The sequence below is a fragment of the Mustela erminea genome, chromosome 2 (assembly GCF_009829155.1).
Source record: "Mustela erminea isolate mMusErm1 chromosome 2, mMusErm1.Pri, whole genome shotgun sequence".
NCBI lineage: Eukaryota > Metazoa > Chordata > Mammalia > Carnivora > Mustelidae > Mustela > Mustela erminea.
In genome coordinates, this window is record NC_045615.1 from 68,620,903 (window position 1) to 68,642,282 (window position 21,380).

Here is a 21,380-nt window from a genome sequence, read left to right on the forward strand (position 1 = left end):
TCTCCAACATCCAACCATCCCTCCTTTCAGTCAGAGTTTCCCCCTCAAAATTACCTGCACATACCTAGAGGATTAACAGAAGAGAGTTGAAGGAAGGCACTACTTATAGAGCCCTAAGGGATGGTGAAGACTTAGAATAGCTGGAAGCCAGTATCACCTCAAGACCTGAAGGAGCAAGAGGAGTTTTGCTACCAAACTTCTGTGTGCTTCTGAGAGAGGGGCCACCTGACAAGAAACGTGGTTGCAAGGGGAAGGAAGGCAGCAGTTGCCAACACCATAGCCCAGAGGTACAGATGTGCACTAAGGATATGCAGTAAAGAAGAAGTATTCAGGCTTTTTTCTCCTTTCACCTTTCAGTCTCCTGCTCTTATCTCCAGCTGGCCACACTCACTTGGAAGCCAGAGGCACAGAAGCCAGAATGATACAGTCCACAGGACTCCAAAGGGCAGAGAATAGATTTCCAGGGGTAGAGAAATAATAGCACGCTATACTCAGAAAGCTCAAAGCCCCAGAATGCCTCAGCTAGATTACTGCAATTACCTGACTGTCCTCTACAGTCAACCCTCCAGCCCATCGATTGTTTTTTTAGCTGAAGTCACACTTCAGAAAGGCGTTCTTTGACTTCCTCCCAACCTCTCTCTGTCTCTACCTTTTCCATTGTTTTCTTAGTTCTTCTCTCTAAAATTATTATATTTACTTTTTATGTTTATCTGCTTATCATCAGTTTCCTCCAAATGGAATTAATCTCCCTAAGAGCATTGGCCTAGCCCCTCAGAGTGAGCTATCCATTATTAATGAATGAATAAATGCACATGAATGATCACTGTATGCCGAAAAAAAAGTGGCAGATATAAAAATGAATCAGCCGTAGAAACTGAACCCAAAGATGTAGAAACTAATTCACCATTCTAGTGCCCAGCATCCAAACCTTCTTCATCTTTGGGCGGAGTTCCCAAGATACGTATTATTGGCAGGATGCAGAGTCCTCGCCTTTTATTACAAGAGCAGAAGGGGAGAAATTACCCGTTTCTCTGCCCAATGGCAGCAGACATGTGGGCACATAACTTACGCCCAGCCAATCAAATGCTTCCACTTTGAACCCTGGAGGAGTGAGAACAGAAATGTATTTCAATCACATAACTTCTCTCAAGGATCCATCAGTGATGACTATTAAGGCATTTTCTGTTAAGCATAAATTTCTTGGAGTGATAATCCAGATTTTCCAGATCCTTCTTGTCTATCATTAGGCTTATTAAGTAAGAGCTAAAATTAGAGTTCTATCCAGGAACAAAAAAAAAAAAAAAAAAAAAAAATGTGTTCTGTCCATATCTCCCTGTCCTTCTGACATAAGTTACCTGTGACATCTAATGCGTGAATCAGTCAAAAAAGAATTAGTGGTTCAGCACATATATCTTTCTTTTAATCTAAAATCCAGATAACTGATATTATAATCACAAGATATATCTTTAAAATTTTCTAAACATGCAAAAAAAAATTTTTTTTGAACATCCTCTTCAAATGAGAAGAGCATTGTGAAGGTGTCACGGCAATAAACAATAAACATCTTTTCAATTAGCAATAATCGCACCTCGGATAAACCTCATTGGCTACGATACTGCCACTGCGCAAAGCTGACAATAAACATCTTTTAACATTAAGAAGCCATATTTTTTTCCATCTCCTATAAATTCCACAAATGACTAAAAAAATCAACAACAGCTAAGTAGTATATTTCTCTAACCTGTTTCAGGACATTGACTTTGGTATTTTATAGAAGTCTTTAAGTCATGAAGAGATAAGCAGGATATATAAATGTTCAAGTGTTTTGATTTAACTGTTTTATTGAAAATTCACCACTAACTCATTAAAGGAGAAGGCTGAAAGCCTAAAAGCAGTATTTTGAAAGGGTCTTTAGAGACCAATCATTTCTAATCTAAAACCACAGAATTTCCAGTTCAGTTCAATCAGGTGAATATAAAAATATCCCTTACTATTGGCTGGTCAACCCTTAACTCTATATTTTATCTGAGACACCATTCTTACAATTTTTAAAAAAGATTTTATTTATTTATAAGAGAGAGAGCACACACAAGTATCAGGAGTGGCAGGCAGAGGGAGAAGCAGGCTCCCTGCTGAGGAAGGAGTCCAATGTGGGGCTCCATCCCAGGACCCTGGGATCATGACCTGAGCCAAAGCAGACACTTAACCAACTGAGCCATCCAGGTGTCCCCCATTCTTAAAATTATAGCACAAGAAAGCTACAGAAGAAAAGAATTCAGGAGGGGAAGGGTTAATTTAAGTTATAGGTTAATATAGGGTCATATTTCATATTAATAATGATATAAATAGAGTACTATTGTAACCCACCATTTATAGATCCTGTTAGTCTTATATTAGCCTTTGATTAAGAGTCTGATTCTAAGTCCAACATTAGTAACGAATGAATTATTAATGAATTAACACTTAAGGTGATTTTGGGGATAATATTTTTCATGGAAAAATTCTTCCATTGGTAGACAGTGATTACAGAGTCCTAGAAGTTAGATAAATAGATTATAGATAGAGATAGGTGATGATGATAGATAGATATTCAGATAAATTGAAAGCTTTATGATATGGTACTGAAAATAACACTAATTTTCCTGGACATAATTTCCAGTATGATGAAAGTTGAAAAATACTTCAATATACAATTTCTGCTATTTATCTCAAGGCAACAGGAAACCACTGAATGGTCTCCAGTATAAAGACAGTTTAAGTCATGCCATTACTTATTAAGTTGTATAAATCACAGGTCAGCAGCATATAATACACCTACAAAAGTAATTACTGGTCTTGGTTTGCAACACTTCAGGGTTTCTCTACTTATCTTGAAGAGTGTCATAAAATTATCCAAACAAAATTATCATCTTTGACTTTTTTAAATAAGTCTTAAGACTTTGCAAAAGAACTCAGAGAATATAACAAAGTAAATAATGAGATATTGCCACTCAAAATTGCAGGAAATCAACAATCTTTGCCTATAATAATTAAAGAGATTAATGGCTAAAGTCAAGGAAAATACTCCAAAACTTCTATGGAGAGATTACTTGTCTGGTGCTATAGCTCCATCCAGTGGCAGTTAATGCTAACCTGGGCCATGAGGATTACAGCCAAATACTAGAGCGAGAAAAGAAAGATATTCACAGTGGAAATGAGTCTTCTGCAAATGATCAGGTCCCAATCACACTAGGACGGCCTTGTACCAACATGAATTATTTCACAGTATTCAAAGAGTCTCAAAGCCTCAAGAACACCTAAAATGAGGAAATTAAATCGTTCAAGACATCACAGTTATGTCTACAATGTGTAAAGAATCCAGTGGAAAGTGAAAAATTAGGTTAACTGTCCAAATATTTGACTGCATAAGAACCCTGAGGCTGACTTTTCCACTATATTCCTGAGTAACATATGTATTTCTGAGATTAGAATCTAACTAAGCATTTTTCCTTCACTGTTTTCTCTGATTTCCATGACATTTCTTGAGAAATGTTTCGCTATTTGGTATGTAACTTCAATGTAAAAAAATTTATCTGCCAGGTCACAGCTGTATCCCAGCCTCAAAACAGTGCCTGTCTCTCATTATATTTTGAATACATATTTATTGAATTAATGAAGAAATGTGATTCTTCTAAAAATACTTTAGAGATGTGGTCATTTACTTTTTATGTTCATAAAAACCTTTGAGAGTCTGATAAAAGCAATAAACTCTCCCTCCCAAAATATGCATATATAATTGTGCATACAGTTTCAAGGGTTTCTTGGACGCTGTCACTCGTGTTTATGGGCCAAAGGTTAAGATGCTCTGCTCTAAAAAGAACTTTAAGATCAACTTCATAATTGGGAAATTGAGATGATCTATTGAATGCATTATTTTTGCCTGCATTGCTTCAATGATTAATTGTCTCAGATCCTGGTCTGAGAAGAGCTGGACTTGCTGGACTTGCTGGTGATGAAATTAAAATTAATGGGAAATTGGGGTGCCTGTGTAGCACAGTAGTTAAGCGACCGGCTCTTGGTTTCAACTCAGATCGTGATCTCAGAGTTGTGAGATGGAGCCCAGAGTCTGGTTCTGCATAGAGGACGGAAAATTCTAACGTTTCTCTCTCCCTCTACCTCCACCTCTCTCTCGCTCACTCAAACGAATACATAAATCTTTAAAAATATTAATGGAGAAAAATTAGTTCTATTTGAAAGTCATACTGAACACCAAAAAAATGGAACACAGAAAAAAAGATTAATCTGATAGATTTATAGAACATTCATTCTATGTTTGTCCCCCACCCCACTGAAACACACACACACACACACACACACACACACACACATTCTTCACTGGGATGTGTCCAAAATGATCTGAATAATCTACAGCCTGAGAAGAATGAGATTCACCAGATCCAAGGACCCTAAAGAAGGCACTCCTGGGATTTTACCCCCATCTTGGCGAAGTGTCAAGTCCGTGCCCAGACACTTCCCCACAAGGCAATAATTCTGTTGCTCAAAATGCCTTGATACCAAGAGAGTACCAGGCTCTGGGCCCTGAAATCTTTCCTGCACCAGTAGTTGTACAACCTCCCTTTCCGGTGCCCTAGGTTCTGCAACATTTTCACACCTGTACTTTTGTTGTAGAATATAAGAATCTTCCAATTATTCTCTCACAGAGTGTTTCTGTGAGCAGAGCTGGTACTGGTTCTCAACCTTGGGGGTTGCTTAGGTGAAATTTAAAACTGGCCCCCATATACAGAAGGCAGGGAGAGATTAAAGAAAGAGGTGGGGCACTCCAGTTTGGTGGATGGCAAGTTGCAGCAAGGGAACAGCCCTCTGCACCAGTGTGCCAGAATCTTAAAAGCTTATATTATTAGAAGGCTTAACAGGGTTCAGGCAAAAATATAGTCCAGATGGTTTAACAATACATTACTCTCTCAAGGATGCATCCTTTGAGCTAGTATGGGAATCGTAGATAGAACATACATTCCAAGGACAAGGGAGGGAGTAAGATGCCCCTGATTGCCTGGGTCCTGCTTGTGGGTCAGCTGGTAGTCACAGCCTCTTGATGACTTCCTCCAAACCTAGCCGAGCTCATGACAGCACCTACTTTAATTCATTTGAAACATTTATTGATACCTCCTATGTCCCAGACTCTACTAACCACAGAGGAAATGGGGCGGGGGGGGAAGCCCAGCAATTCCTGAGAGAATAAAAAACATACACTTACATAAAAATTTGTTCATAGTGTTATTGTTCATAACAGCCAAAAAGTGGAAAGAACCCAAATGACCATCATCTGATGAATGGCCAAACAAAATGGGTTGAATTGCTAAACTACTTCATGTGATAAAATACTTATTCAGCCATAAAAAGGAATGTGTTGACATATGCTACACAACATAGATGAATCTTAAAAACATTATGCTAGGTGAAAGAAGCCAAACATAGAAGACCAAATGTTGTTTGATAACATTTGTATGAAATGTACAGAATAGGCAAATCCATAGGGACAGATAATAGATTAGCAGTTTCCAGAAAAAGTTAAAAAGAAGGAATTGGAACTAACGGCTACTAAATACCGGATTTAGGGGAGGGGGATAGAGAAGTTCCAGAATTAGATCATGTTGATGGTTGCAAAGCATAGTAAATACACTAAAGACAACACAAGTGTATGCTTTAAAGTGGTGAACTCTATGCTGTATGAAATAAATCTCAATTTTTAAAACGTTATTTTAAAAAGTCAAGCAGCCACTAAGCAACTCTGGTGAGGATAGTAATTGAAAAGGGGCACACAGGGGGTTTGAGGGATCTGGCTGTGTTTTCTTTCTTGATTTGGGTGGTGGTCATCATGTTTGCTTTAAGATAGTTTATTAAGCCATGCATTTGTTTTATGTATAATTCTGAATGTATGCCATAATTCACAATAGAATTTTTTAAGAGAAAGTAGGAGACATTAAATAACATCTCTATGGTATTATTTCCAAAAAGAAATTAAAGTAACAAAATTAACATAGAATTTTATTTCTTTGGAAGTTATATAAAGGAATATATATTTAAAACAGTGAATTTTTATACATACTATATGTATCAGTATCATTATATATTCATATACTTCAAATAGGTCTCTTAGTAGATGTGCATTGTTGAGGAACCTCCTTTCTGGTCTCAATGCTGACCACCCTGTGCCCTTTGATCACTGAGCCTTCGCTCCCAACATGCTTCCAGTTCTTTGTATTCAACCATCAGCAGACCGTTCCCCTGTCAGAAGTATTTTCCACCCTGTCCCTTTCTATCCCCTATTCTTTCTTGCATGCCTCTTACCCTTCCCTCAAGTCTCAGTGGAAGTGTTTCTTCCTCAGGAACCAAGTTTTAGCTTCACATTATTGTCTCACAGCACTCTATGCTTCTCCTTCATAGCACTTAGCAAAATTGAAGTTGACTATCTGTGCAAGTGTTTATCTAATACTTCTTGCATCTACTAAACTGTAAGCACCATGAAAACAACAAGCATTAATGTCTGATTTGCTACTGTATCCCAGCATCTAGCCTGGTACATGGTACATAATAAATGAAGGAAGGAATGAGTGGAGTTTTATGTATTTATTCCCTTGCATTCCCTTAAGTTAAAACTTAAGAAATTTTATTATGAATGTAGATGCCAAATAAGACAGCTGACATACATAGTTAGCCCAGGACAGTGTCAGACTCCATAAATATTTATTGCTTAATAAATATTGAACAATATTATTATGAGTCAATAGTTGGCCATACGGTCATGAAACATTTACTGTAAATTGAGACTATTCCTAATCTCTCCTGAAATACTGAATTTCCATAAATAAGAATAAAATTTAAAAGTAAGTTCTCTGTTTTAATATCTGTGCCATTTAATAAAAACTCTATAGCAATGAAACCATTATGGCCCATATCACTGGCTTGGAATGTTATATTTGGTCACATCTTGTATTTTCCACTGAATAGCTTTCCCACCACCTGCCTTCATTAATTGAAGGCCAATTAACTCTCTCTTGAGAGCTATCTTTCCCACTTTCCCAGAGGCTTACTCATTCTAAATGCCCGCAGAAAACAAGCTTCCTTAACCCAACACAGCTGTTGTTTCTGTCACTGCCACAAGATGTCACTGTTGAAAACCAGGTCTTCCCAATCTGAGGGATACATGTCTTCTCTAACCTGTCACAAAACCCTTACAATCCTAGTCCCTGAATAAATCCACACTTGAATATAAATTCACAGCTCTTTTATATCAGGTGCTCGATTTTTCCCGACAAATTATGACAGTGAAGCCAGAGTGGCTGAGTCTAAGGGATTTACAGTCTCAACTATATACAATGTCACAACTAGCCTGCTTGTGACCGGCAAATCAGGTGCCTCCAGTTAAAATATGTCTCCTTGGGGTGCCTGGGTGGCTCAGTGGGTTAAGCTGCTGCCTTCGGCTCAGGTCATGATCTCAGGGTCCTGGGATCGAGTCCCACATCGGGCTCTCTGCTTAGCAGGGAGCCTGCTTCCTCCTCTCTCTCTCTCTCCGCCTGCCTCTCTGCCTACTTGTGATCTCTCTCTGTCAAATAAATAAAATCTTTAAAAAAAAATAAAATAAAATAAAATAAAATACGTCTCCTTGATACGTTTTGTTAATCCACATTCTTTGAAAAATCACAGAAGGTTTTTCACACAAATGAGCAGGATGTGGGGGGCCTGGGTGGTTCAGTCGGTTAGGCCTCTACCTTCAGCTCAGGTCATGGTCCTGGGGTCCTGGAATCGAGCTCCACATCGGGCTCCCTGCTCAGCGGGAAGCCTGCTTCTCCCTCTTCCTCCGTCCTCCCCCTGCTTGTGCTCCCTCTCTCTCTCTCTCTCTCTCAAATAAATAAATATTTTTTTAAAAAAAAGAAGAAGAAAGAAAAAAGAGAGAGCAGGATTTCCAGTGTCTCTTTAATAATATTGCAATATTGAGCTCTTACCTGACACAGGGGCAACTTTCTAGAGATGAGTTGCAGGTACCGCTTTCCAACTCCTCCATTCCAGATAACACAAGGCACACACTTCACTACAGTCTTATCCATTCCAAATTCATTCTTTGATACTGGCTGTTACCTGCCACTGAATTTATGATGCCTGTTTTTAGGCCCTGGTGTTTATCCAAGATGGATAGTATTATCTACGTCAGTCAGTGCCACATTTTCCCATCAGAGAAGTCTCCAAGGCTCTTCCTCCCACAAGACTCATTGACTCCCCCACTCAAACATCCAGCAGCAAACTGAAGACAAGGCCAGCTAAATAATTTGTAAAGCTCAGTGCAGAAGGAAAATGCGGGACCTCTTGTTCAAAAGGCAGGGGGGAAAAATGACAATAAAAATACTACACTATAAAACATTTTCTTTTGTTCTACTGTCCTTCTCTCACAGTGTCATGGTGGCTTTTATGTGCTATTTAGTGGCATGTTCCCTCAGACATGGGAATACTTACAGTACAAGTGCAGACCCTCATTGGTAACCAAGGATCCCACCTGTGATTCTCTGCATATGGCCCACTAACAACAAGATTCCTCTCCTTGTAGCTGCCAGGTGCCTGCCACAGCCTTGGGCATGGAAGACATCTCCCCTTCTCATGGCCCTGCTGTCCCAGTCCGTGGTAGATAGGCAACCATCAGGGACCTATAACATCCATGCCATAATGCATTTGGTACTTGAATGAACTGGGCAAAAGACTCTCCCCCATCAGTTCACCCACCAAATATACCATGGAGTTGCCAGCCCAGGGAAAGGATGTCTACCACTTTGTCCTGCTTCCAGATGGTATGAGGCATAAGCTGACCATGAAGTTCTCATGTTTGCTCAAATGCCACTACTCAGGCCAAAAAGGGACAATAGAATGCTACCTACAGCATCCCCCAACCTCCTCTTTGCCAACCCAAGCTGGTTGCCACCTTGCAGAGGGCTACAGCAGTCAGGAAATGCAGACAGGGGCAGAAGGCTGAGCGTGGCCAGGGTGTCAAGGACTGGGGAGCCCATAGCTATGAACCCAAGCTGGGGAAGGGATAGAAGGGACCAGGAGTAAGCTGGGACTCCAGTTCCCCAACACATACTCCTTTGTGCCATCATACTCATGTACAAAATACAAATTCTAAGAGAAAATTATTAAGAATTTCATAATAGCTACAGAGCATCAGGCCCCAAATGTGGGGCACTTCTGAGCAGGAGATGTACGATTGCACTGGTCCCACACCGGTGAAGCCAGCTCTCTGCCAGCAGACCATGGAATTTGAAGAGAAGTATCTTTGTCAAGCCACAAAAAAGTTTGTTACACTTTCCCTCTAGGGCCATGGGTGCCTACTCTTTATGTATCATAAACTAGTAGTGTACAGAGGTACTCATGTCTCTAAGAAAATCTGTTTCAAGGAAGGTGATTTCCTCTATCCACCTAGCCATAGAGGTAGCTGGCAGCTTTTTACCAAAAACAGAAGAATAATAATAATAACAACAACAATAAATTCTGTATCACCAAGCACTGTAGTTAGGAAAAGCATATGCTCTAAGAAATTGAAACTTTTTGAGGAAAGCAATTAAATCATTAGTAGGCTAAAATAGCAACAATAATGCTAAACACATAGACAACGGCCACTTCAATGGTATCTCAATAAAAGCAAGGATTTCACAAGCACATTTGTATTCATTCGGATGTGATTACTGCTCTTCACTTTTAACTGAATTTGGTAGAAAAGAGAATATAAATGCATATTTTTTTCAAGTGTCAGAAGAGAAAACGGTCCTCCACATTCCCTCTCCCTGCCCCCCAGAGGGTGCCTTAAGTCCTTGGAATTTTCTACATGATAACAATGATAAAGTTGTCTCAGTATTCATAACAAACCCTTTCCAGCCACACCTGAGTACATGTTAATGAAGTGACCTTTGGAAAGGGCCTAAGGCTGGGGGCTGACCATGGAGAGAACCAACCATGTGATTAGAGCGTTGAAACTTTCAGTCCTATCCCCAGATCTCTGGGAAGGGAAGGAAAGCTGGAGATTGAGTTAAATACCAATGGCCAATGATTTAGTCAATTGTGCCTATGTAATGAAGCCTCCATAAAAACCCAGAAGGACAAGGTTCAAAGCACTTCCAGGTTGAAGAAACTGACTTTCCACATGCCACCTTGCTAGGTCCCAAACTCCATGAAAACAGAAGCTCCTTTGTTTAGAACCTCACCCTATTTATCTCTTTACCTGGCTATTAATTCATGTCCTTTGCAACCCTATGTAATAAACTAGTAATCTAGCAAGTAAACTGGTTTCCTGAGTTCTTTGAGTCACTCTAGCAAGTTAATCAAACCCCAGGAGAAGGTAATGGGAATCCCTGATTTATAGGGTAACACCTCTGGGCTTGTAATTGGCATCTGAGGTAGAGGACAGTCTTGTGGAATTGAGCCACTAATCTGTGGGATCTGATCAAATCTCTGGACAGACGGTGTCAGAACTGAGTTCTCGGGGCGCCTGGGTGGCTCAGTGGGTTAAAGCCTCTGCCTTCGGCCCAGGTCATGATCACAGGGTCCTGGGATCGAGCCCCATATTGGGCTTTCTGCTCAGCGGGGAGCCTGCTTCCCCCACTCTCTCTCTACCTGCCTCCCTGCCTACTTGTGATCTCCATCTGTCAAATAAATAAATAAAATCTTTAAAAAAAAAAAAAAGAACTGAGTTCTGTTGGACATCCAGCTGCTTGGTGGTGTAGGAAATCCCACACCCAGCCAACCATCCCACACTGTAATTGGTGACCAGAATCATGATATAGTGTGTTTTATTATAAGTTATCAAGTTATATTTGTCAAAGTTTTCTGATGATCATCAAAAAACAAATATTAATTAGGTTATGGACATTGGGGAGGGTACGTGCTATGGTGAGTGTTGGGACAGACATGTACCCATGGGGCAAATAATACATTATATGTTAATAAAAATAATTAATTAAAAAATCTTAAAATAAACAACCTACAGCTTAATGAAGAGGCTCAGCTTTACTTCTTAATTAAACAAGGGCTGGTAAGGAGCAGAGAGAATTCTTTTTCTTTCTTCGTCTCACCTCTTTTCTCTTTCCATCTATACACGTTACATTTCAAATATCTCTGAACTTCACCACATTTTCTCTTTTATCCACAACATTATTTTAGTATGTTTAATAGGAAGCGTATCTGACTATGACCTTGATTCATATGATTTGAATTTAATGCTCTATTTTGTAATGTCAAAATTGAGGTTATTATGGTTTCTATGGTATTTTCTATGGTATTCTGATACTTATGTATCAGGCTATAGCATGTGTTGGTCACTGGCTCAGGTTGTAGCAATAAGGATAGTAGAGAAACAAAAAAGTATATTAATTTTATAAGAAATAAATCATTGTGAAAACATTCAATTTTATTTCATGGTCTGTTTATTATTTCAAAATTCCCTTCCATAATGTCAATGGCTTTAATTTTAATATCTGAATGTTTACAATACACAAATGGTTTTGTGACTATTCCAATAATAAGAAAACTAACATTAAATGAACATAAAAGGGAAAATTTTGCTGTCTACTACTTTGGAGGATTATCTTATCAATATGCTTAATCTAATTAGTATATGATTATGTGACTCTCTGCCACTGTTTCTTTGCTATCTTTGGGGGGAAAATTCCTTTTCAAATCCTAGCTTCAAAGAGCTTTGATAGGTCTTCAGGGCTTCAGTATACTTTAGTATACTTTAGTAATTCTGACCTCCTCAATTCCAGAGGCTTCCATACACTTGAACAAACCTCTTCCATGGACCCACATTGAAATTTGTCTTCAACCAATGCTAATGCTTAACTCCAAAATACCTCTGACTACAGGTTTCTATCATGCCAGCTCTCTCATTGCTCCCCCACTTTTAGTCTTAGACTACGTGCCCTTGACTTGTCCATTGACCCTGCTGGCCTCATATCCTTCCCTATCTAAATTGAACCCTGTGGTTTATCTCTTGATGACCATTTCTCTCCACCTAGTTTAACTCCCTAGATTTTGTGTCTAATTTCATAAGAACTTCAACACAATTCATAAATTTTTTACTAGTCCTTTGTTTTCTCCTTCATGTATATTACTTAACATTCACCTGTGCTCCTACTCTCACCCTAACCTCCTCATTTTCCACAGATGGTCTTGCCTTATATGCCACTGCATAAGTTAAGTCTGAATCATCTTCCTCCTTTTCTTCATGCTCAGAGAAAGGGCATGGTTAATTCTCTACCCTAATCATCACCTCCTGCCTCCCCAAATTTCCACTTCCTTGTAGACCTTGCTCCAACTATTTCTATGTATCTCTCCTGAATGTTCATCCTCTTTCTCTCTACTAGGTCTTTTTTTTTTTTTTTTTTTTTTTTTTTCCAGATTATAGTATGCCCAACTTTCAGCCATTTTCTTAAACAACTCAACAAAAAAGTCTTCTCCTGATCCCATAGTCATGACACTTTTTCCTACCTAATGCATCTTACTTATCTTCACCTCATTAAATCCAAATTACAGTGCATGTATAAATTTCTTAAGAGAAATCATTCTTGCTGCCCAAGACTGATCATTTCCTTTGTCAAACACTTTCAATAAACTGTGTTCCCTTCACACAGAGAATTATCTCAATTCATAATTATATATAATTTAGCATGATTCATTTAAAAATTTTCCTCCTTACCACTCTCAAAACTTTGGGAGAAAAGGCATGTGTCTGTTTTTTTGTTTGTCTTTTTCTACATAAGAATTTATTGTTTTTACATTATAATATTTTTGTTTCCAGTAAAAATTTATTTTTTTGTTTTTCTTTTTTTATATATTAGTCACTATACAGTACATCATCAGTTTTTTTTAAATAAATTTGAAGTTTGCGACTTCACACAGAATCAATTCCATTATTTTTTTTAAAGATTTTATTTATTTATTTGACAGAGAGAAATCACAAGTAGATGGAGAGGCAGGCAGAGAGAGAGAGGGAAGCAGGCTCCCTGCTGAGCAGAGAGCCCGATGCGGGACTCGATCCCAGGACCCCGAGATCATGACCTGAGCCGAAGGCAGCAGCTTAACCCACTGAGCCACCCAGGCGCCCACATCATCAGTTTTTGATGTAGTATTCCATCATTCATAATTTTGATAAACATTGTCCCTCCAATATATTACACAGAACCTAGAATGTATTTGGCGTTCAATAAATGTTTATAAAGGAATGGATAAGTTCATTGACTATTTCTCATACATCCCTCTTTTAAAAGCATATCATAGCTCCTTAATCCAGAAAAACTAATATGAGTCTTTCAGTTAAAACAAAACACCTAGTTTTTTCTTCATATTGGCAATGCTAAAAAAGACAGAGCATATGTAGAGAAAAAAAAAGTCATTGGCTTGGGAAATGGTAAGCCAATTCTCTGCCATTGTGGGAAATGAAGTTTTTAAAGTTTCTTTCTTCCTCTGAACCATTTCATTTTCATATTATTGCCCACTAAAGTCAGTAATAGACTATTTCTAAAGGAAAACTTTGAAAATTTTTGGTTTGGGTGCCTGGGTGGCTCAGTCGTTAAGCGTTTGCCTTCAGCTCAGGTCATGATCCCTGAGGATCAAGGTCCAGGGATCGAGTCCCAAACTGGGCTCCCTGCTCAGCAGGAAGCCTGCTTCTCCCTCTCCCACTCCCACTGCTTATATTCCCTCTCTCACTGTGTCTCTCTCTATCAAATAAATAAAATAAAATCTTAAAAATTTTTTTTGTTTTATATATCTACAAATATTTTGAAATCTCTACCATCTATTAAATGCCTATGTGACAAATGTTAATTTGGCCTATTGATTTCTTTCAAGGCAATATACTATGTAATAGATCATACATCCACAGTGATCTTCATTCCTGAATATGACTACTTCAATATGCCAGAGAAAAAGTTTTCTTTGACAGAAGGAAGATTAGCCAGCCCAACTTCAATTTCACATTGAAGCTAGGACTTTGATACCATTTAAGTCCCCTAATGAAAAGATGATGAATGTGGTATTAAATATGATAATAGATTGTCTATTTTTAGTGAGAAATTTTAATAATCTATCAATAATTAATTTTTCATTGATTTTACATGTGCTTTTTTTCCAGAAGATATGATTTTGGTTCTTTCCCATAGAGGTTTAAATTTTGTCTTTTTCAATACTCTTCTATACCTATAATGCATTGTCCATCAAAGTATCTGCCTTGGATTTGTCTAAAATAAAGGATGAAAAAATAATCCTTTAAAAATGTTGTATTATGAATTTACCAAAATAAAACTGCTATCAGAGAAAATGTATTCCTCTTCCTCTCTTTATTATTTATTTATTTGCTTACATGAATACAAAGTAGTAGGCTTAGTTGGTCCTCCAAGAGTTCTACCACAGAATAAATTTAAGTTATATTCCTGAGATAAGTTTTAGCTGGTATTTCTAGTTCTACAGACATGATCACGTAGACAGATGTCTAAACTAATAATAATATAAACCCTAAGATAAACATTTAGCTAAACATATGTAGCTGGCCTATAGATAAAGAGTTCAATTATGTGTTACTATATTAAAAGTAATGCTACTAAGCAAAATAGAGTCCTCTTTTTAAGTCCTTATAGGTTAAGTCCTCATTGTGTTAAATTCTTGTTAAGTTTTGTGTCCAAAGGACTGATATTTACTAAGGCTTCCTGATGATATTTAGCAACAATGCTAACTGAAAGAAAGAGACATACCTCAGCAAAATATTTGGCTTATAAACATTTAGGTAATTAAAGAGTTTTTAAGTGTTTATTAACACAAAGAGATGCATAGCCAAGGAAAGGAAAATGAAGTAGGAACTATTAATGTTTCTCATAGTTAGCACATAAGCCCAAAATGTTTGGGCGCCTGGGTGGCTCCCAATACTCTTCTTGGGTGTATGCATAGATGTGTCTTTAAAGACACATTGTGGTGAAGCCAACATCAAAATAAGCTCAGAGCACTGGAGCACACCCTTTCTAGTGATAGCTATAGACCATTAACTTACTAACAAAGGTACCACCTCAACTTGCCTTGAAACTCCTAGCTTATGTCAAACAAGAGTCTTCTTTGAAGAGTGAAACCAGACAGTATATGTTGATGACAAAACTAACACTGTATGGTGATTCCTCAAAAATAAGTTAAACATATAGTTCAGGAATTCCAATTCTAAAATTGGGTATATAGAAAATAATTGAGAACAAAAACTCAAAGATATTTACACACCAATGTACAGCATTACTCAAATGACATTATTCACAATAGCTGAAAGATAGAAAGACCCAAATATCCATCAACAAATGCATAGATTTTAAAAAAGGGACACATTCATTCAATGGAGTATCATTCACCCTTAAAAAGGAATGAAATTGTGAGACATGCTACAACATGGATAAAATTTAAAGAAGTGGTAAGTGAAATAAGTTGGTTGCAAAGGGACAAAGATAAATGATTCCATTTATATGAGGTATCTAGAGTAGGCAAATTCACAGAAACAGGGAATAGAATGACAGATGCTAGGGATGGGGAGAGGAGAAGAAGGAGCTGTTGTTTAATGGATACAAAGTTTCAATTTGGAAGATAAGAAGGTTCTGGGGATGGATGGTGGTGATGGTTGCACAACAATATGAGTGTACTTAATGTCACTGAATAGTACACTGAAAAATGATTAAATGGTAAATTGTATGTTGTACATATTTTGCCATTTTTTAAATCTCATAAAATAGATGTTAGGCATCACCACTTAGAAAATTCAGATAAGCAAAAAGTTCTTATAATTTTACGAATTTCATATAACTACTGTTAACATTATGGGGGGGACCCTAATACTAACGATTATGCTGAATGTGACATGACTATTCACACCCCTTAAGGAAAAAGTAGAACAGTTTAAGCAAAACCAAGTTGAAATGGATCTTAAAATGCATCTTTTAAATATGAAAAACAGAAACAGAATCCCAGAACATCTAAAGAGCTTCCTCCAACTTCATAGAATTCAAAATACAACTTGACTCTTAGCTAATATTCATTAACAAAAAATATCTGTTGCATAAATATTTTATCCTACCTGCAAAAAAGGTAATTGAAGAGTACCTGGGTTAAGCATCAGACTCTTGACTTCCGCTCAGGTCATGATCTCAGGGTCAAGAGATCAAGCCCCATACAGACTCTACACTCAGCACGGAGTCCACTTGAGATTCTCTTCCTCTGCCCCTCCCACACTTGCAAGTGCCCAAGCTCTCTCACTCTCTAAAATAAATAAATATATCTTTAAAAAAAAGTTGAGTCCTAAACAAACTAAATCTATCCACATCCATGGTAATCAATGTGTTTCAAAATTAGAATCTTGCTGACTAGATACAGACAACACAAGGCTTTAGCACTTTAATAATTAGCAGACAGAAAGGTTGTTGAGAGGATAAGTAGAACGACATCAGAGCTTTAGTAGGTATATGAGTACCAGAAACGATGTACATTTGAGTCCAACATGATTATTACTGCTTTGTGTTTTCATCTTTTTTTTCCCTATACATATTGATTACTCATTATCAGATGGTTTCTCAAAAGCTTCAGAGTTAATCTTTGGTGTTGAAAGGGAAATTGATTGACACACTAAGCATGAGCCATGGCCCTGACTCAATACCTCATGTGGACTCACTGGAACAAGAGGAAAAATCTACTTGATCTAGGACATAGCCCTGGAAATTCAACATGGCTTGAATTTTAAATAAATATAAATACACACTCCATGAATGCACCAAAGTTGAGATTTATTAAGAGTATGTTTTTAGGGTGCCTGAGTGACTCAGTTGGTTAAGCGACTGTCTTCAGCTCAGGTCACGATCCCAGGATTCTGGGATAAAGTCCGGCATCTGGCTCCCTGCTCAATGGGGAGCCTTCTTCTCCCTGTCCCTCTGCTCCTCCCCCTGCTTGTTCTCTCTCCCTCTCTCTCTCTCTGTCAAATAAATAAATAAAATCTTTAAAAAAAAAAAAAGAGTATTGTTTTTATTACCCACATGGTCAAAAAAAGAGTGTAGGTTTTTTCAGTAAACACACCGGATTACTTACCTCACAAACTCACCCAACCTGTTTTTTGTTGTGTGGATAATCCCATTCACATTTCTCTCTCTCTTTTTTTAAGATTTTATTTATTTATCGGCAGGGGGGCGGGGGGGATGAGGCGAGGCAGAGGGAGAAGCAAACTCCCCACTGAGCAGGGAGTCCAATTCAGGGCTCGATCCCAGGACCCTGAGATCATGACCTGAGCTGAAGGCAGACGCTTAACCAACTGAGCCACCCAGATGCCCCTTTTTATATTTCATATCCCAGAGAAAGACTAAGTAATTTGTTACTTAAAAAAAACCCACCCCTCTCAAAAACAAACAAAATATCATGGTGACATTTCTTGGTAAGGCCCCAACATTCTTAAGGTATAAGAGAATACAACAGTAACTTATCCAGAAAGGGAATGTGCACTCTTTCAGTGATCCTTGACCTCATTTGTGACTGTTTCCTCCTTCCCTGAATGCTTATTATCCCCATGACCCCAAAGGAGAAATGATTCATCCCCTCAAAGATGAACTTTTCAGGGTATTTATTATTTGAGATTTGGCTGACTCACACATACAATGGAATGTTTTGTTTTTCTTCCTTTGATTGGTTTTATTCAGAGGTTCCTGATCATAATCTTTTTCACCTCCCATGACTCACATGCTTTTCCTTAGGAAGAAATGCTCTTCCTCAAACACCCCTTCCTTGATGAGCACCCATGTGTCCTTCAAGTCCAAGTTAATAAGAAACCTCCTCTGAGAAGTTTTCAGGGTCATTGGATTTCCTTTTTAACATTTTACTTCTTCATTTGAAAGAGACAGAGAAAGCACAAGCAGGAGGAGGAGCAGAGGGAGAGAGAGAAACAGACCCCTCACTGAGCTGGGACCCCGACATGGGGCTGAATCCCAGGACCTGGAGATCATGACCTGAGCCAAAGGCAGACGCTTAATCATCTGAGCCACCCAGGTGCCTCTTTAATTGGATTGATCACACGTATCAATGTGTCTTGACACAGGCATCTATTGTTCACTTACTCCACTGTACTGTAATATTTTCACATTCACAGAGGAGAGAAATATGTGCTCTTCTACTTACTACACCACCGCTCTTCTTTCAGAGAGAAAATTTTTTTCACCTCTGTATTAACTGCACGTAAAACAGTGAGTGTCATGTACTAACAGTTCCCCAATTAGTTTTTCTTCAATGTTGATTATTTAATTCCAAACTCTAAAATGTAATCTATTACCTTACTAGAGGAGCTGAGACTCAGACTTAGGTATGTGTCTAAAGCCTAAGATAATTCCCCTTCAATATGCTGTTTATCTGTTAAATAAACCTCATTTTTTTTTTCAGGTTCTTGACCCTACAGCTAGACTTCATTTCTCAACAATACGTAAGTAGAAGTGAAATATGACACTTTAGGGCCTGGTCCCTAAAAATTTTCTACCACTTACTTCTCCTCTCTTCTGGCTAGATTCAGTTCAGGAATCCAAGACCCTAGAAAATGGCAGAGCCACGAGATAGGTTCCTAAGTCACCACATGGAGGAGACCAGATATACCCAAGTAGAACCACTGTGAGAGCAAGACATGCTTTTATATATCTTTAAGCTCTTATTTGAAGCTTTTGTTCATCAACTTGCCCACTCGATGCACTTCCAGAATTGTAATTTTCATACTTTTGTTCCTGAATTTTTAAAAGAGATACACACACACACACACACACACACACTATGGAAATTTAGAGACAGAAAAGGAATAAAGAAGAGAAATAATCCTCACCATTCAAAGATAAACCCTATTTTATTTTTGTTTACATCTTCAGGTTTTTTTCTGAGGGGTCCAGGGGGATGACAGGTGTGGATATAGTAAAGAGACCAGAGATCTTATTTGAAAGATGGAAGTAGAGGTTTTCTTAGAGAAGAGAACTATTTTTGCTCCTTAATGGATTATTTCACTGTGAAGTGATGACCCCCCAGTTTATAGTACGGAAAGCAGAAAAATGAAAAATTTTATTCCTTTGCATAATAAGTAAAAGAATTCTGAGATTCCCTGGGCAATGTAGCAGCTTAAGAGAGGAGTGAAGGATCCAGGAGCAAGAGAGACTAAAAGGAGGCTGATAAGAAAGGGAAAGTTTCCGTCTGGATAGGAAAACACCAGGACCTGGAACAGCAATACCCCTGAGAAGTTCCCAGCATTGGGAATTCCCGAGACACACTGAAGAACAAGAATGTCTACTATTCACGCTTACATTGTTGCCCCGTTGTGTCTTGCTAGCCTAGACTGCAAACCCCTTTCTACCCCAGAATATAACCCCGTTAGACCCCTGGAAGTTTAAAAAAGTCTCACCTACATGAATGCATGTATGAGTTGTGTTTTAAAATGGCAAGATGTAAGATGAAATAGAAATTACAGTCTCTGAGGAAGCAGGACATCAGAGGAACATAAGGTTCTTCCCTCCTACATAACATGTCATATACATTTGCTCAATCTTTAATGTCCCTAAAAATATGCTTTCTAATGGCTGAATGCCATTCCAGTGTATGACCACACCATTTTCTTAACTTTGCCCCATTTGGTGTGCTTAGATTGTTTCCAGTTCCCCACTATTACACATAGTTCTTCAGTAAACATCCTCTTACATAAAATTTGGATTCCAATCCATTATTTCCTGACTTAGTCAAGGCCGCTTTTGTTGTAATGAACAAAAATCCACTCAAATCTGCTTAGGTTCATTTGTAATGAATAAAAATCCACTCAAATCTGTTAAGAAGTGCAACTTAACACAAGGATCCAGGATTACTGCACAAAACCATAACCTCGTGTAATCAGCCTGAGAAACAGGGGAGCTGTAAAATCACCAGCAACTGCATCTCAGTGCTTCTTCCCAAGGACACCCATTGTCACATATCTCTATCTCTATATGTACATATGAGAGAATTTACTATTAATATTAATATTACATAAACTACAAAAGATATACAGCAGGTTCTACTCCATTCCTTCTAAGAAATTGCTAGATGTCCTATAACTAATGACCAGGCTACTTTCCTTACAAGTCCTATGTCCTATACTTTTTGGGTCTCTTTTTCTCACATATATTCTTATTCCATGTGTTTACAATGGGAAACTAACTTTGGGACCACATTCAGTCCTACTCATTCAAAGTTTACAAATTACAAAAATGGCTACTTAATACATGCATGCACTCTATCTTTCTCACTTGAGTGCTCTGTCCTTCGAGAATGCTTACTACATTCTGTCTGCAAAAGGAAGCTTCTTCAGTATAAGGGGTGGAGAAGGGACAGGGATCTGCATCTTTTCCATAATCCTTCACCTTTCCTGCCCTTGTAGCCATACTGGGATCTTGAACCTAGCAAGCATTTGACTTCATCCTTCTTCACTATTTTGGTTTTTCTATTCTTTTTGTGGTCCATGGAGGTGTCTGTCTTGTTTTTGAGTTAGTCGTGTTCTTTCAGATATCTCCTTAAAAAATTATCAATCATTGATCTTTGACATAGAGAAGATGTATCATAGCCTGGAAGTCCCCCCACTTAACGCTTCTCTTCCTTGTACCTATTGACTTTCTCTCCACCTATAACATTCGAACATGGGGGTCTTCCCCCCGGGTCTAGAGAAGGAGGGCATGGGCTGGGAAGTACCACAAACTATGTGTCTACACATCCTTAGAATAAGTTCATAGAAGTGGAATTTCTGTCTCAAAGATATGATAGTTACACATTTTGATATATATCGCAAAATTGTCCTCCAGAATACTTAAATCAAGTTATGCTTCTACTAGCAGTATGAGAGAGTAGCCAACACTATGTATTCTCAGGAGCTATGATTTAAATTGGCATTTGTTCAGCATTACATCTGGCGAGATGTAAGTCCTGCATTACCTTCCCCATTTGTCATCATAGTCATACTTCAGGGAAAACAATGTTGAGATAATAGCATGGCACCTCCTGGATGCCAATCAGAGTTCTCTTCCCATCAGTGTGCATCTTTGGACTACCTTCACATTCTTGCATGAATGCAACTGAGCATATGAGATGTGTAATATTGTGATTTATGATAAATATGTATTTGATCTTCATCCCTGTTTCTGGCACAAAGTTCCTTTTAAGACCTTTGAAATTTCCTGAATGATAAGAGCTACACAGGTGTTGATATTCATAACAAACCCCTTTTAGCCACACCTGAGTTTATATTAAGTCACCTGAGGTGACTTTTAGAAGGCACTTCGGGATGAGGGCTGGTT

At 38.2% G+C, this 21,380-nt stretch overlaps 1 non-coding gene across 1 annotated transcript; it reads right to left on the bottom strand.

Moving 5' to 3' along the window:
- Window positions 1-1,486: 1,486 nt before the first annotated feature.
- LOC116585341 lies at window positions 1,487-1,633 on the bottom strand. Its single transcript, XR_004283558.1, has one exon. It is a non-coding gene; the product is annotated as a U4 spliceosomal RNA (small nuclear RNA).
- Between the last annotated feature and the right edge of the window lie 19,747 nt (window positions 1,634-21,380).